Source organism: Castor canadensis, chromosome 1, assembly GCF_047511655.1.
Source record: "Castor canadensis chromosome 1, mCasCan1.hap1v2, whole genome shotgun sequence".
In the NCBI taxonomy this organism is placed as follows: domain Eukaryota; kingdom Metazoa; phylum Chordata; class Mammalia; order Rodentia; family Castoridae; genus Castor; species Castor canadensis.
Genome location: NC_133386.1, coordinates 143527965 through 143544215, shown reverse-complemented (window position 1 = coordinate 143544215; position 16251 = coordinate 143527965). Strand labels below are relative to the sequence as shown.

The 16251-nt window shown below is 36.2% G+C and overlaps 1 pseudogene; it reads right to left on the bottom strand.

Annotated features, from left to right (window-relative positions):
• Positions 1-2245: 2245 nt before the first annotated feature.
• LOC141425751 (olfactory receptor 52E4-like) lies at positions 2246-2809 on the bottom strand (annotated as a pseudogene).
• Positions 2810-16251: the final 13442 nt, after the last annotated feature.

Genomic DNA, 16251 nt, shown 5'->3' with positions numbered 1-16251 from the left:
CATCTAGGCATGGTCCACAGAGCTTTAAGAAAAATGGCTGACTTTGGTGGGTGTAGGAAGAAGAAAGTGACAGAGTTCTCTGAAGAGGAGAATCAGAACTATGTATGTTTTGTTCAGGCTCAGGGCCCTTGCACATAAGCCTTGCTGAGCCCATGCATCATAAATGGACTTAGAAACTTTTGAGATGACTATCCAAAGCACAGAATTTCCTTGACAAGGAATCCTAGGACAGGGGCTCTGTTCAGCTAGGTCTAAGCTTATACTGCCATTTGGTCATGAATCATTTTAGAGTCAGAATCACTGTGTACTCTAACCACGCTGGGCATGCTGTCATGCTGATAGTTGATTTCTCCCACTCCCACAAATATATTTAATCAGGAAATTGCCTTATATGTGCCACTGACCCTTTAATACCATGGGTAGAAGAATAAAGTTTGTTTTTATTTATCATGTTTAGGCGTGGTACAGATATTATTGACAGTACAGTAATAAAAACCGGGCCAAATTTACTCACTAGTACTATTCTACTTGCACTGATACTTAAAGTTTCTGTAGTCTTTTCTATTTATCAATGCCAACCATAGGGTATTTTTCATCTCCTCTTTTTAAGCCACCTCTACCTGGGACCCATGTTGGAGATACACACACACACACACACACACACACACACACAAACACACACACCTACACACACACACATGAAATATTTTCTACTTAAATCTATAAGAGTTAAGATATTTTTGCAAGAGAATTTAACTGGGTGATCTTCTTTCCCTTGTTACATGAGAACAATGATAAAGATTTGTCCTCTTTATACATTTTATGTACACACAAGTGTTTGTGTTTCTTTGGGTCTCTGTCTTTTTATTTGTAAGATAAAAGGGATAGATGAGGTTTCAATGAATTTTCAATTTTCCCAATGGAAATACATAAGGAAATAAATTTGCAATGCTTTTACAAAATTTAGGGTGTAAAAATTAAAGTATAATTCATTCATGTAGACTTAAGAAATGCCAGAAGGTATTATAGGAAGCAGGAATTGTGCTTAGCTATTGTTTTAGAACAAGAACTGCTAATATTCACAGAAATTGAATAGATAATGTTGCTTTGTATTTTGGATCTATTGTCCTCTATTTCCTACTAATCTACTTTTGTGTACTTTTGAGTGTTTTGTATTGTCATATAGACCTAGACAATGGTGTTAAATATAGGACATGAGGGCACTTCTTATTTCTAAGCAAGAGTCACAGATTTCAGTTCAGTGCCCTTTTGATCTATTTTAAAGCAAACTACATTCCCCAGCCACATCTAGAGTTTAGAAATGAGACTAAATATTGGAGGATTAATAAATTATGCTGAGATTATTTTAAGCTTGATATCAAATAGATACTTTGAACCTTGTCTTATGCTTAAACCATAGAATGAACCCAATATTGTTTTCTAAATTTTATGAAGTCCTGTGTATCTGAAGATAAATGGCACATCAAGCAATGGAATATTTAAAATAAAATAAAATTGAAATTAGACATGGGACACATACTGTCATTCACATCTAAAATGACTGACTGCCTACCATGTTAAAAAAGAATATTGCATTTCCTTCATGCCTACACAGTAGTCTGTCAAATTCCACAATTAACCAAGACCTGGTTTAATGGAGAAATAATGAAAAAGAAAAGAAAAAAGAGAGAAAAGGAATCAGAAATAATAAAGGGAGTGAGAATGATGGTAAGAATAAGAATGAGTACATGTTAAAATAAAAATAAATCAAAGATTCTGGAAATTTGGGATTATCATAAATAATAGAAAGCTGAGGTGGAGTAGATGCCATAATTCAGACACTGCCACTGAATGAAGGATTAAGCCTATCTACAAAATATTATTAGATCAATACCCTTGAGGATTCAAGTTTACCTAAGGAGAAGATATAAGAAGAAATGGAGAGCATTCTCACAACTTACTGCAAGAGTCTCCTCCAAAACCACTATTACCTCCAGCATGGTCTCAGTAACCTTTTCCAGATACATGGAATGAAGTGGGGACAATGGGTAATAAAGATAGTTTAGGATATCTGTCAACACTAAACCACTTCTAATCAAAATGAAAAATCTGACAACCATAATCTAGTGCTATAAAAGATTTAAAAGACAGATCGGCTTTTTAGTATTTGGGTTGTATGTAGATAGATTTACACAAACTTTATATAGAACTATTCTTTTTGCACAAATATCTTTACCACCCACTCTCAAATCTGCTTGGTTTTGACATCATAAATGATAGGTAAAGGGCATGTGGGAGAACCACATATAGATTAGACAAAAGAATATGCATGTAGCAGGGAATGTTTCTGCCAAAGCGATGTATCATAAAAGAAAAAAATGTTGGTGTGTAAAAGCACAGCATGACACAGACATGGGAACCACAAGTATTGAGAGCCTTTCGTTGGGCATCTTGTGAGGGAAGGCAGAAAACATCTCGAAGGATAAGCACATGGGAAGAGGCAATCAAGACAATGTCCACAATGATAATAGAAATCACCATGAGCCCATAAATTATGTTGACCTTGATGGGTGCACAAGCCAATCGGGCAAGACCCATGTGCTCACAGTATGTGTGAGGCATAATGTAATGCCCACAGAAAGAGTCGCAGAATGAGAAACACAAATGGAGTCACAAGAATTAAATTTCTCCCAACAATAGAGACTAGGAGGCTGGTGGTTTTATTGGTGAGGATTGTTGTTTACTGGAGAAGGTTGCATATACCATCATTAGTGCTTTGATTTGATATAAATTTAGGGATTTTCCTCATGGATTTAACATAGTCAATATGACATAAGGCAGATCAATGAGATGTTCTTAGAATTTCCCTCATTTCAAACTCTGCTACTCTGACCAGTTTGTTCATTCTATGAGAATACTGTTATTTTTGATGTTTCTTCATTTTATGGAACTGCTTTGGTTTCCAAATCCCTATTCCCAGCCTCCTATTTACTCTACAGTACTCTGATATTCTTCTAAAAATACTTATGAGACAAATTATGTTTGTCTTCCTTACAACATGTAACACCAATAAATATCATAAAGTTATATTTTATGCCCAAAATCATGTCTAGCTTCAGGTATGAAAAGATCAAATATGTAACAAGTTTTGTTGACACTGAAATTATATTTTTGTTAAGGAATCTTCCTTGATTTCTTGAAAATAACAAAGAAAATTACCTTCTCTTAACAATTTGTGTCCCCAGGACATTGTACAACTTTATAAAAAAAATAACATAACCTGACTTCTTTGTTTTCTACGAACGAACACAATAATTCCTCTTCAGGGAAAGGAACAAGGAGATTTTAATGTTAATATCTCTAATGCTGACATATGAGTATTGGTTATCAGGGTGTGTGTGCACATGTGTGCGTATGTGTGTGTGTGAGAAAGAGAGAGAGAGAGAGAGAGAGAGAGAGAGAGAGAGAGAGAGAGAGAGAGAGAGAGAGAGAGAGAATGTTTTATTATGTACATCATTGAACGTATCATTTGTCCTCTAACTTTACCTGGTACTTACTGCATAGTAAAGGTATCCAGGAAAAGGAGATAATAATCCACTGTCCTATATGAGCAGAAAAGAAGCATATTTTGACCCTTCAGAAGCTGGAGAGTCCTTGTATGAGGAAGAGGAAAGTTCGCCAGTGTTGAGGGAAAGATCCCAGGCTGAGAAATCAGAGGACGGTTGTTTGTGGAATTTGAGTTGGAAACATCTCAGGAAATAGCTAGAATGATGTTGTGTGATTTAAGTTCAGAATCAGTCTCATTTTCAGGGCAGTGGCTTTTAACAGGACCCTTTACTAGCACAGGCAAAAGTTTCCAGGGAGTAATCTTTTACTTTAGTCCATCACCCATCAGTACACCTTCCCTCTCAAAGGTTTGGACAGAAGGCTTGCTTTCTCTCTGGTATAGCTGTGTGCTACCAGCATAGGCAGACAGTGTGTAGCTGATAATTTGAAAAGATTTTGTGGAGGATAAAGTAATAGGTTCACCATAGTCTAGAGGAGCTCATTGTCAAAGATTCCAGTCCCACAGACCACTTCAAAACCTGAAGTGACAATGTTCAGAGATCGTCTCTGGCAATGCACAGCAGTGCTGAGACTACATTGCTTGTGATTTCCTTTTACTCAGCTGCATCTTTGTCTCTCATTCTAGTAGAATATTAAGAGAATTTGTTTGGACTTTGAAACCACTCAGATTAAAAGTGGTTTGAAATCTTTCTGTGTCATTTAGTACCTGGAGATCCTTGACAAATTCCTTTACTTTCCAGATCATTTTTTTTTCATATAAAATTGGGAGAAATAAATCTAAATAATGTTATCGTTTTCACATTAAAGAAGATCAGTGTATGTCAATGAAATAGTTCATAAAGTACACTAAAAATAGTAGTTATGGTATTAATGACTCCTAATATTTTATTTTATTTTAACCCAAGATGCTAAAAAAGACCATTTGGTAGCTGAAAAGAGCTATTTACTTTTTTAAAAGATCATTATTTATAATTAAACCATGATTGGCTAAAGATGAGATGGAGGAGGTGTGAAGGAAGGTTTTCATAGAATAAGCCAAAGTGAAGGAGTGGTGCCAGGTCACGAATTTATACTTAGCTCTGGGTTTCTGTTGATGCTAATATAATCTTACTTTGCTATTTAAAAGGAACTATGTTCTTTCCTCATTCTTATGACCTTCCCAAGCTTGGTGGGTCAAAGGAAGTTGATGAGAATGGGTACTCATCTCTACTCAAGCACTTTTAAGACTGAGTTGTGAGGGAGGCCAGAGAAGCAGGTATAGTTTGGCTGCTTGAGCAATAGAATTGGGTTTACAGAATCAAAGGCTTGTAAATAATTCCATAAAGTAGTGGTAACCAGGGAGCCAAAATAGATTGGCTAACTTAGAAATCAATAGGCATATGAAAGAGAGAAAAGCAAACAATGATGCAGACCAAATATATAATACTTATGTCATTATATTTGGATGTTGACATCAGTCACACCTTCACCAGCACCCCAAATATACTAAAGTAACTGGCAAGTTTTCTTCTGTCTTAGATGAACAACAATAAGCTTAGTTGCTGCCCTTGTTTTCTGCCAACAGGTCAATTTGCTAACCTGAACTATTTTCACTCTTATTGACAACAGTTGTGGTCATAACTATATGACTGTATTTGTAAAGTTCTGCTTTGACTAATGTACAGTGTATGTGTGTACTTCTGTGTATAGTGTGTGTGTGTGTGTGTGTGTATGAGAGAGAGAGAGAGACAGAGAGAGAAATAGAAAAAGAAGAAAAAATAGGCAGAAATAGAGATGATGATAAAGGGCACAGAAAGAGACAAAATTAGAAATTCTGCATAGAACTCAGAAGTATATCTGCATACTACTGAGAAGACTGGTATATCACAGTCTTCACCTTTGATTTGTACCAATCCCAGGTGTTGTGTTCTGTGAAGAGAATTGTGCTCAGGATGACTCATCAGCAAAGAGAAGAAGGCTACTGTCATCTTCAGTTCTCATGTTCCTTTTCTTCGTCCTCTCTGTTACTTCTCACTTATCCCATCCAAGTATACTTACCTCTAATATTTCCTCGCCCAGTCCCCAACTGGAGCAGAATCACAGCATCAGCGAGGTTCTTAAAGATGGTTCTTTGGAGCTCCTTCAAGCCTGTGTGCTCCAAGCCTCCATGGTTGCATGTAGAAAAACTTTATGGCGAATCTAGGCGTACCCTAGAATCCCCAAGCTTAGTCTTAAGAATCATCTGGGTATAAACCTAGGCCTAGGGATTATTAAGACTCTCTAACTCTTTGTTCCTCCCTATTGCTTCTGCAGAGAAATACTGTATCAGACATACATTCTTAGTGGAGGGGAATGTCACATGAAATGTGAGGAAGAAAAGTATGCTGAAGGGAGAGGAGTATGTTTGGGGGTTGATACTCCTGAATCAGTTTGGTCATTGTCACTACTGGGGGTTCAGAAATGATGAAGCAATAGATCCCTGACACACATTAGAGTCTGTTTATTGGCAATGTGCACACCTGCAGATAATGGGAGAAATTTCTTCCAACCCAGCAAGAGTGCCCTTCCCAGTCTATCACTAATGGTGGACAGATTATCTGGGGAGATGGGTTTACTCTTCTGTTTGGTGTGAAAAAAATTTCACTCTTTCTTGAGAAAACTTATTCTATTTTCCTCAGCCAGAAAAAAAGTAGTGCTTCCCAAGAGTCTTCCTTCCCGGAAGGAAGTCATGGTAACTACCATGACATTCTGTAAGTGCTGTTTTTCCTGGATGCAGGTAGAAAGAGATCGAGGGACAATTGAATACACTAGATAATAAATTGGTATTTTTGTCTTCCAAAATCAGACTGTTCAGTTGTTAACATAGAGAAAGTGATACTGCCTATGGTCCAAAAGGCACTCTGGTGTGGTCTGCTATGTTCTTATCATCATTATTTCTCTGTGATTGATGAGAAGATTACTTCCTAGTTTCCTATCTCTACCTTGTCGGGTGCAGCTTCCCCTTTGTATCCACATTTATTTTCTTAAATCAAACTTAATTCTATCTAATCTCTGCTTAAAAATTCTTCTTGTGATCCCTACTTTCTCCATTGTACAGTACAAATTTTATGTGATAAACAATCACATAAACAATCATTGCTGTTGCCAAAGCCTTTCACTCAATACCCAAGCAGCCTTTTGAACTTTAATTGTTCTTCATGATGTTGCAACATATATCCCTGTGTTGGTGATGGAAAGTCTTACATATGAAATAACTGTCACCCATTTCCACTTTCTTTCAACTCTTTTTCAATGCATTTCCTCCATGATAGTCTTCTGTATGAACAACTCAGATATGACTACTGTGTTTTTAGTATTCTCTGCATATTTTCTTTTGCTTTTGCGTAGGCTTTTCCTCATTCTCTTCATTGACAGTGGCATTTAACTCAATTCTACTCTTCAGAATTTACCCAGCATGGTGCCTTGAATGTAGGAAGTGCTTAGGTTTTAGGGAATTACTAAGAGAGTCACAATACCATATGGTTTTATATCTCTTAATTAATACTATCCCAAAATGTATTACACAGAATCTTCTGGAATCAGTTTGTCATGACCATCATTATACTTTCATCTTAAATCATTTTTGACATTCTATTCATTTTTCCTTTTGAGTCAGAAACACAAATGTTCCCTGAGGCCACTGCTTCTCCTGAATACTTTTTAGGGATTAGATAGGTTTTCCCACTATAACTCCTCAGACTAAAAAGCCTAGAGATCTCCTCATCTAGTCTCATTAATATTCTTCAGTAATATCTACCCCCATCTTTAAAATCTAGTATACCTTGGATGCACATGACATAATACAGTAAATATCCCTAGTTCCTTGAAGATTTTGATGTCTACCAAATATTGTTGAATATTTCATCAAGAAACTCTTATTGGTTTATTACCATAAAATATGAAAATTTTTATGATTTCTTATACACAGGGTAAAATTCATATTATAATGTTATCCTAGAATCACATTACAAATGCATCTTAATACTGTGTTACATTACTTAGCTTTTAATGACAAAACTAACTTCTGTAAAATTAGTGGCTTAAAATGATGAATTTCTTTTGGGTCAAAATTAAAGAAATTATTTCATTCTGGGTTATCTTGCTTTATCTTTATGAGCCTTTTCTAGTGGGTCAAGTCATATTTTGGCTGGATAATCATGGACAGTCTCACCCACAACCTCCAGCGATTGGAAATCTGATGCTGGGGTACTTCCGTTCTCTGCCTCATAGGCCGTTATCCTTTAGCAGGCCAACTAGGATTCGTTTGCGATGTTCTCAGAGTTTCAAGTACTGCATCGATAAACTTGAATTCCCAAGCTCTTTTCAAGCCTTGCTTTCATCCTGTTTACTAATTCAAAAGAAGTCTTCTTCCTTCTCAAAGTCAAGAGGTAGGAAAAATAAGCTCATATCTTGATGGGAAATATTAAACATCACATTGAAAGGGCAGTGTTGTAGGGACTAGGATCATTCATTTTTCAGTATCCAATTTATATAAATTGGCTATTCATTTGATCTTGCCCCATTTATCAAAAAGTCTGTGCATTCTCCAGTGTTTTGCATAGCTATGTTTTCATAAATCATAATGTGGTATGTGTGTGTTCGCTTTTTGTGCCATATTGTTCAGTCAGTTGTATACTCTAGTACAAGTATCCCACATCTTAATCAGTGAAGCTATAAAATGAATTGTGGAATATCTCAGTATAAATTCTAAAATGTTATTCTTCAAGATTATCTGGTCTACTACATTTTAAATATATATTACAATATGAAAAAAAACAAACCAACAAATGCACAAAAATATTTATTGCATAGTCAGGGTCCAAATGTAGAGGATTTTTTTTTTAAAAAAGTGATTATTTTAAACTATCTACCTCTTACATGTTTTCATGTATTTTAAATTAAAATTATTTTAAATAATTTTATACTTTTATTATAAGTTGTATACATCATTTGTTGAAGTTAGCTGTAGGTATGTGATGTTTTACAATACCATTTAAAAATGCAGTGGAGAAGTGAAACTGTCAACCTAGATTTCTATACTCTTAAGAACATGTTTTTGGTGGGTATGAAAATCCAGGTTAGCATTTTTTTCACTATTTAAAAAAATTTTTTTTCAGTGTATTTTTGTAGATATCATTTTATTGCCCTCTTGATTCCACAGAATTTTTAGAGATATTTGCCATTGGTTTTATTAATTTTGCCTTTGAAGATATTTTCTTGTTCTGCCTGCTTTGAGGATTTTCTTATTATTTGTATTTTCTAGTGGTTTTTCTTTGACATTCCCGAGTGGGCTTTTTATTTTTTAATGAATTGTGTTTGGGTAATTATTCTTTTAGTATTGCTCACGACGCACATCAAACTCTTCTATATATCCAGTTAGATGTATATATAGCTTAAGTTACATAACAATCATTTTCCAAATATATATTCTTTTTCATGTTTTCCATCAACTTATCTCTCCAGGCTTCATTGTAAATATTTCCTTCTGATAAATATCAATTTATTATTTCTTCAACTGGATATAATCTGTTGTTACCTTACCTATTGACTATGCATTTTAAATTAATACAATTTTTAAAAATAAAATTTCTAACTGGTTATTGCTACTTTCCAGTTTGTGCTGAAATTTTTCATTTTACCATCCAAGTTATTGCATAAAATGCCATAGTTATTTTATAATCCCTTTGTCTGTCTTTCTTTTGAAGTTTTATTGTTTTTGGTTTGTTTGTTTTGATAATTATTATTCTTTTCATTTTTTTTAATTTAATTTAATTTTTTTTTTTTCAGAGATTGAGAATGTTTAATTTTGGAGTTAGTTTTAGGCAATTTTTCTTGAGACAAAATTTCTCAATTATTTTTAACCATGTCAACATCTCAGAATATGACTCTTGGCTTTTTTTTTTTTTTTTTTTTTTTTTTCATTTTTCTTTTATTATTCATATGTGCATACAAGACTTGGTTTATTTCTCCCCCCTGCCCCCACCCCCTCCCTTACCACCCACTCCACCCCCTCCCGCTCCCCCCCTCAATACCCAGCAGAAACTATTTTGCCCTTATCTCTAATTTTGTTGTAGAGAGAGTATAAGCAATAATAGGAAGGAACAAGGGGTTTTGCTGGTTGAGATAAGGATAGCTATACAGGGCATTGACTCACATTGATTTCCTGTGCGTGGGTGTTACCTTCTAGGTTAATTCTTTTTAATCTAACCTTTTCTCTAGTTCCTGGTCCCCTTTTCCTATTGGCCTCAGTTGCTTTAAGGTATCTGCTTTAGTTTCTCTGCATTAAGGGCAACAAATGCTAGCTAGTTTTTTAGGTGTCTTACCTATCCTCACCCCTCCCTTGTGTGCTAAAGCTTTTATCATGTGCTCGTAGTCCAATCCCCTTGTTGTGTTTGCCCTTGATCTAATGTCCACATATGAGGGAGAACATACAATTTTTGGTTTTTTGAGCCAGGCTAACCTCACTCAGAATGATGTTCTCCAATTCCATCCATTTACCAGCGAATGATAACATTTCGTTCTTCTTCATGGCTGCATAAAATTCGATTGTGTATAGATACCACATTTTCTTAATCCATTCGTCAGTGCTGGGACATCTTGGCTGTTTCCATAACTTGGCTATTGTGAATAGTGCCGCAATAAACATGGATGTGCAGGTGCCTCTGGAGTAACAGTCTTTTGGGTATATCCCCAAGAGTGGTATTGCTGGATCAAATGGTAGATCGATGTCCAGCTCTTTAAGTAGCCTCCAAATTTTTTTCCAGAGTGGTTGTACTAGTCTACATTCCCACCAACAGTGTAAGAGGGTTCCTTTTTCTCCGCATCCTCGCCAACACCTGTTGTTGGTGGTGTTGCTGATGATGGCTATTCTAACAGGGGTGAGGTGGAATCTTAGTGTGGTTTTAATTTGCATTTCCTTTATTGCTAGAGATGGTGAGCATTTTTTCATGTGTTTTCTGGCCATTTGAATTTCTTCTTTTGAGAAAGTTCTGTTTAGTTCACATGCCCATTTCTTTATTGGTTCATTAGTTTTGGGAGAATTTAGTTTTTTAAGTTCCCTGTATATTCTGGTTATCAGTCCTTTGTCTGATGTATAATTGGCAAATATTTTCTCCCACTCTGTGGGTGTTCTCTTCAGTTTAGAGACCATTTCTTTTGATGAACAGAAGCTTTTTAGTTTTATGAGGTCCCATTTATCTATGCTATCTCTTAGTTGCTGTGCTGCTGGGGTTTCATTGAGAAAGTTCTTACCTATACCTACTAACTCCAGAGTATTTCCTACTCTTTCTTGTATCAACTTAAGAGTCTGGGGTCTGATATTAAGATCCTTGATCCATTTTGAGTTAATCTTGGTATAGGGTGATATACATGGATCTAGTTTCAGTTTTTTGCAGACTGCTAACCAGTTTTCCCAGCAGTTTTTGTTGAAGAGGCTGCTATTTCTCCATCGTATATTTTTAGCTCCTTTGTCAAAGATAAGTTGCTTATAGTTGTGTGGCTTCATATCTGGATCCTCTATTCTGTTCCACTGGTCTTCATGTCTGTTTTTGTGCCAGTACCATGCTGTTTTTATTATTATTGCTTTGTAATATAGTTTGAAGTAAGGTATTGTGATACCTCCTGCATTGTTCTTTTGACTGAGTATTGCCTTGGCTATTCGTGGCCTCTTGTGTTTCCATATAAATTTAACAGTAGATTTTTCAATCTCTTTAATGAATGTCATTGGAATTTTGATGGGAATTGCATTAAACATGTAGATTACTTTTGGGAGTATAGACATTTTTACTATGTTGATTCTACCAATCCATGAGCATGGGAGATCTCTCCACTTTCTATAGTCTTCCTCAATCTCTTTCTTCAGAAGTGTATAGTTTTCCTTGTAGAGGTCTTTCACATCTTTTGTTAGGTTTACACCTAGGTATTTGATTTTTTTTGAGGCTATTGTAAATGGAATTGTTTTCATACATTCTTTTTCCGTTTGCTCATTGTTAGTGTATAGAAATGCTAATGATTTTTCTATGTTGATTTTATATCCTGCTACCTTGCTATAGCTATTGATGATGTCTAGAAGCTTCTGAGTAGAGTTTTTTGGGTCTTTAAGGTATAGGATCATGTCGTCTGCAAATAGGGATATTTTGACAGTTTCTTTACCTATTTGTATTCCTTTTATTCCTTTTTCTTGCCTAATTGCTCTGGCTAGGAATTCCAGTACTATGTTGAATAGGAGTGGAGATAGTGGGCATCCTTGTCTGGTTCCTGATTTTAGAGGGAATGGTTTTAATTTTTCTTCGTTAAGTATAATGCTGGCTGTAGGTTTGTCATATATAGCTTTTATAATGTTGAGGAACTTTCCTTCTATTCCTAGTTTTCTTAGAGCTTTTATCATGAAATGATGTTGGATCTTATCAAAGGCTTTTTCTGCATCTATTGAGATGATCAAGTGGTTTTTGTTTTTGCTTCTGTTAATGTGGTTTATTACGTTTATTGATTTTCGTATGTTGAACCACCCCTGCATCCCTGGGATGAAGCCTACCTGGTCGTGGTGAATAATCTTTTTGATGTGTTGCTGAATTCGATTTGCCATTATTTTGTTGAGGATTTTTGCATCAATGTTCATTAAGGAGATTGGCCTATAGTTCTCCTTTTTGGAGGTGTCTTTGCCTGGTTTTGGGATAAGTGTAATAGTGGCTTCATAAAATGTGTTTGGCAGTTTTCCTTCCCTTTCTATTTCATGGAACAGTTTAAGGAGGGTTGGTATCAGTTCTTCTTTAAAGGTCTGATAGAATTCAGCAGAGAATCCATCAGGTCCTGGACTTTTCTTTTTGGGGAGACTCTTGATTGCTGCTTCAATTTCATTTTGTGTTATAGGTCTATTCAGGTGATTAATTTCCTCTTGGTTCAGTTTTGGATGATCATATGTATCTATAAATCTGTCCATTTCTTTTAGATTTTCAAATTTATTTGAATATAGGTTCTCAAAGTAGTCTCTGATGATTTCCTGGACTTCCATGGTATTTGTTGTTATCTCCCCTTTTGCATTCCTGATTCTACTAATTTGGGTTTTTTCTCTCTTCATTTTAGTCAGGTTTGCCAGGGGTCTATCGATCTTGTTTATTTTTTCAAAGAACCAACTTTTTGTTTCATTAATTCTTTGTATGGTTTTTTTGGTTTCTATTTCATTGATTTCAGCTCTTATTTTTATTATTTCTCTCCTTCTATTTGTTTTGGGATTTGCTTGTTCTTGTTTTTCTAGGAGTTTGAGATGTATCATTAGGTCATTGATTTGGGATCTTTCAATCTTTTTAATATATGCACTCATGGCTATAAACTTTCCTCTCAAGACTGCCTTAGCTGTGTCCCATAGGTTCTGATAGGTTGTGTTTTCATTTTCATTGACTTCTAGGAACTTTTTAATTTCCTCTTTTATTGCATCGATGATCCATTCTTCATTAAGTAATGAGTTATTTAGTTTCCAGCTGTTTGCATGTTTTTTGTCTTTACTTTTGTTGTTGAGTTCTACTTTTACTGCATTGTCGTCAGATAGTATGCATGGTATTATTTCTATTTTCTTATATTTGCTGAGGCTTGCTTTGTGCCCTAGGATATGATCTATTTTGGAGAAGGTTCCATGGGCTGCTGAGAAGAATGTATATTGTGTAGAGGTTGGATGAAATGTTCTGTAGACATCTACTAGGTCCACTTGATCTATTGCATATTTTAGATCTTGGATTTCTTTATTGAGTTTTTGTTTGGATGACCTATCTATTGATGATAATGGAGTGTTAAAGTCTCCCACAACCACTGTGTTGGCGTTTATATATGCTTTTAGGTCTTTCAGGGTATGTTTGATGAAATTGGGTGCGTTGACATTGGGTGCGTACAGATTGATGATTATTATTTCCTTTTGGTCTATTTCCCCTTTTATTAGTATGGAATGTCCTTCTTTATCTCGTTTGATCAATGTAGGTTTGAAGTCTACTTTGTCAGAGATAAGTATTGCTACTCCTGCTTGTTTTCGGGGGCCATTGGCTTGGTAAATCTTCTTCCAGCCTTTCATCCTAAGCATATGCTTATTTCTGTCGGTGAGATGAGTCTCCTGTAAGCAACAAATTGTTGGATCTTCTTTTTTAATCCATTTTGTCAAACGGTGTCTTTTGATGGGTGAATTAAGTCCATTAACATTAAGTGTTAGTACTGATAGGTATGCGGTGATTCCTGCCATTTAGTTATCTTAGTTGTTTGAAGGTTTGATTGTGTGTACCTAACTTGATGTTACTCTCTACTGTCTTGCTTTTTCTTATCCTGTGGTTTGGTGCTGCCTGCCTTTTCATGGTTAAGTTGGGTGTCACTTTCTGTGTGCAGGATCCCTTGCAGAATCTTTTGTAATGGTGGCTTTGTGGTCACATATTGTTTTAGTTTCTGCTTATCATGGAAGACTTTTATTGCTCCATCTATTTTGAATGATAGCTTTGCTGGGTAGAGTATCCTGGGGTTGAAGTTATTTTCATTCAGTGCCCGGAAGATCTCACCCCACGCTCTTCTTGCTTTTAATGTTTCTGTTGAGAAGTCTGCTGTGATTTTGATGGGTTTACCTTTGTATGTTACTTGTTTTTTCTCTCTTGCAGCCTTCAATATTCTTTCCTTAGTTTCTGAACTTGTTGTTTTAATGATGATATGTCGTGGAGTAGTTCTATTTTGATCTGGTCTGTTTGGTGTCCTGGAGGCCTCTTGCATTTGTATGGGAATATCTTTCTCTAGATTTGGGAAATTTTCCGTTATTATTTTGTTGAATATATTACGCATTCCCTTCGCTTGCACCTCTTCTCCTTCTTCGATGCCCATGATTCTCAAGTTTGGTCTTTTGATGGAGTCAGTGAGTTCTTGCATTTTCTTTTCACAGGTCTTGAGTTGTTTAATTAGTAGTTCTTCAGTTTTTCCTTTAATTACCATTTCATCTTCAAGGTCTGAGATTCTGTCTTCTGTTTGTTCTATTCTGCTGGATTGGCCTTCCGTTTTGTTTTGCAGTTCTGTTTCGTTCTTTTTTCTGAGGTTTTCCATATCCTGGCTGTTTTCTTCTTTATTGTTGTCTATTTTTGTCCTGAGTTCATTTATCCATTTATTCATTGTGTTCTCTCTTTCACTTTGGTGTTTATACAGTGCTTCTATGGTTTCCTTTATTTCTTCTTTTGCTTTTTCAAATTCTCTATTTTTATTGTCTTGGAATTTCTTGAGTGTCTCCTGTACATTTTGTTTGACCCTATCCAGTATCATCTCTATAAAATTCTCATTGAGTACTTGTAGTATGTCTTCTTTTAAATTATTCTTGTAGGCTTCATTGGGTCCTTTGGCATAGTTTATCTTCATTTTGTTGGAGTCTGGCTCTGAGTTTCTGTTCTCTTCATTCCCCTCTGGTTCCTGTACTAATTTTTTGCTGTGGGGAAACTGGTTTCCTTGTTTTTTCTGTCTTCCTGTCATTGTCCTTGGTGTTGTTACTGTCCCTGTACTGTGTGTAATTAAGTATTTTCTAGCTTGTAATAATAACAATGGTAATATTGAGAATGGAAGAGTGAGCTGAGATGGAAAGCAAGAAGTTAAAGAAAAGGGGAAAACAAATATACAGACAAGAGGGAGAAAGCAGAACAAGGTATCAGACAAGAGAGTTTCAAAGGTATAAACAGGGAGTGTTAGTGTACTAATCGACAGTAAGCTGAACAGACAATAGAGTGACAGAGAGAGGATTGAAAATCAAAGATAAAAAAAATAAAAAATAAGTATATGAAAGTAATATCTATTTATAAAAATGAATTAAAATAAAATGGAAAATAGAAAATTAAAAAAAAACAAAAAAAACCCAAAAAACCAAAAAACTTCCAAGTTTATATGCAATGCAATTTCAGTCTTAATAATTTGGATGTCCGTCTCAATCTCCAGTCCTGGAGTTGGTGCCTCAGATGTTGTTCTGTAGTTGTCTCATCAAAGGGGATGCATAAAGTAGAACAAAACTACACTCACACACACACAGAAGAAAAAAAAAAAAGCCCCACCAAGTGTCCCCAGTTCAAATGCAATACAGTTTCAGTAAGTTTTTCGGCTTGCAGGTGTAATTTGGTTGTTCTCTCATCAAAGGTAGGGAGAAAAAGAAAAAAAAAAAAAGCGTCTGGAGGCAGTTCTGAGAGTGGTATCTGCAACTGTGGCTTGCCTGCCTGCTGCTCTCAGCCTGTAGCTGGCGGCGTTATTTATGCAGATCTCTGGGGTGAGCTTAGCACTCACCTGGTCCCACAGGCTTTGTTTGCTCAGAGTTCTCCTGTGCGGGGGAGGGGGGGCCTCTGCTACAGGCTTTTCCCTTTCCAAGCACTGGGAAAGGCGACACTGCCCCGCATTGTCAGGCCTGCGTGTTTATTTACAGTTCACGTGGGAAGTGGGTCTTCCCTCCTCTCACAAGCGTCCCCGCTCCTGGTTGCTGGCGCGCCCCGCTCCCGCCAGAGCCTCTCCGGCCCGCCCGGCTTGTTTATTTACAGTCCCAGGAAGGAGTCCCTTCCCCCAATCTTCAGCGCTCAGGGCGCCCCACCCTCTTTCCAGCGTGTCTTAACTGTTCTTATTGCTTAGTACTCAGTTTCTCTTTTTTTCCCGGGTGGAGGTCAGTCTGTCCAGGGGGCTATGCTGCTC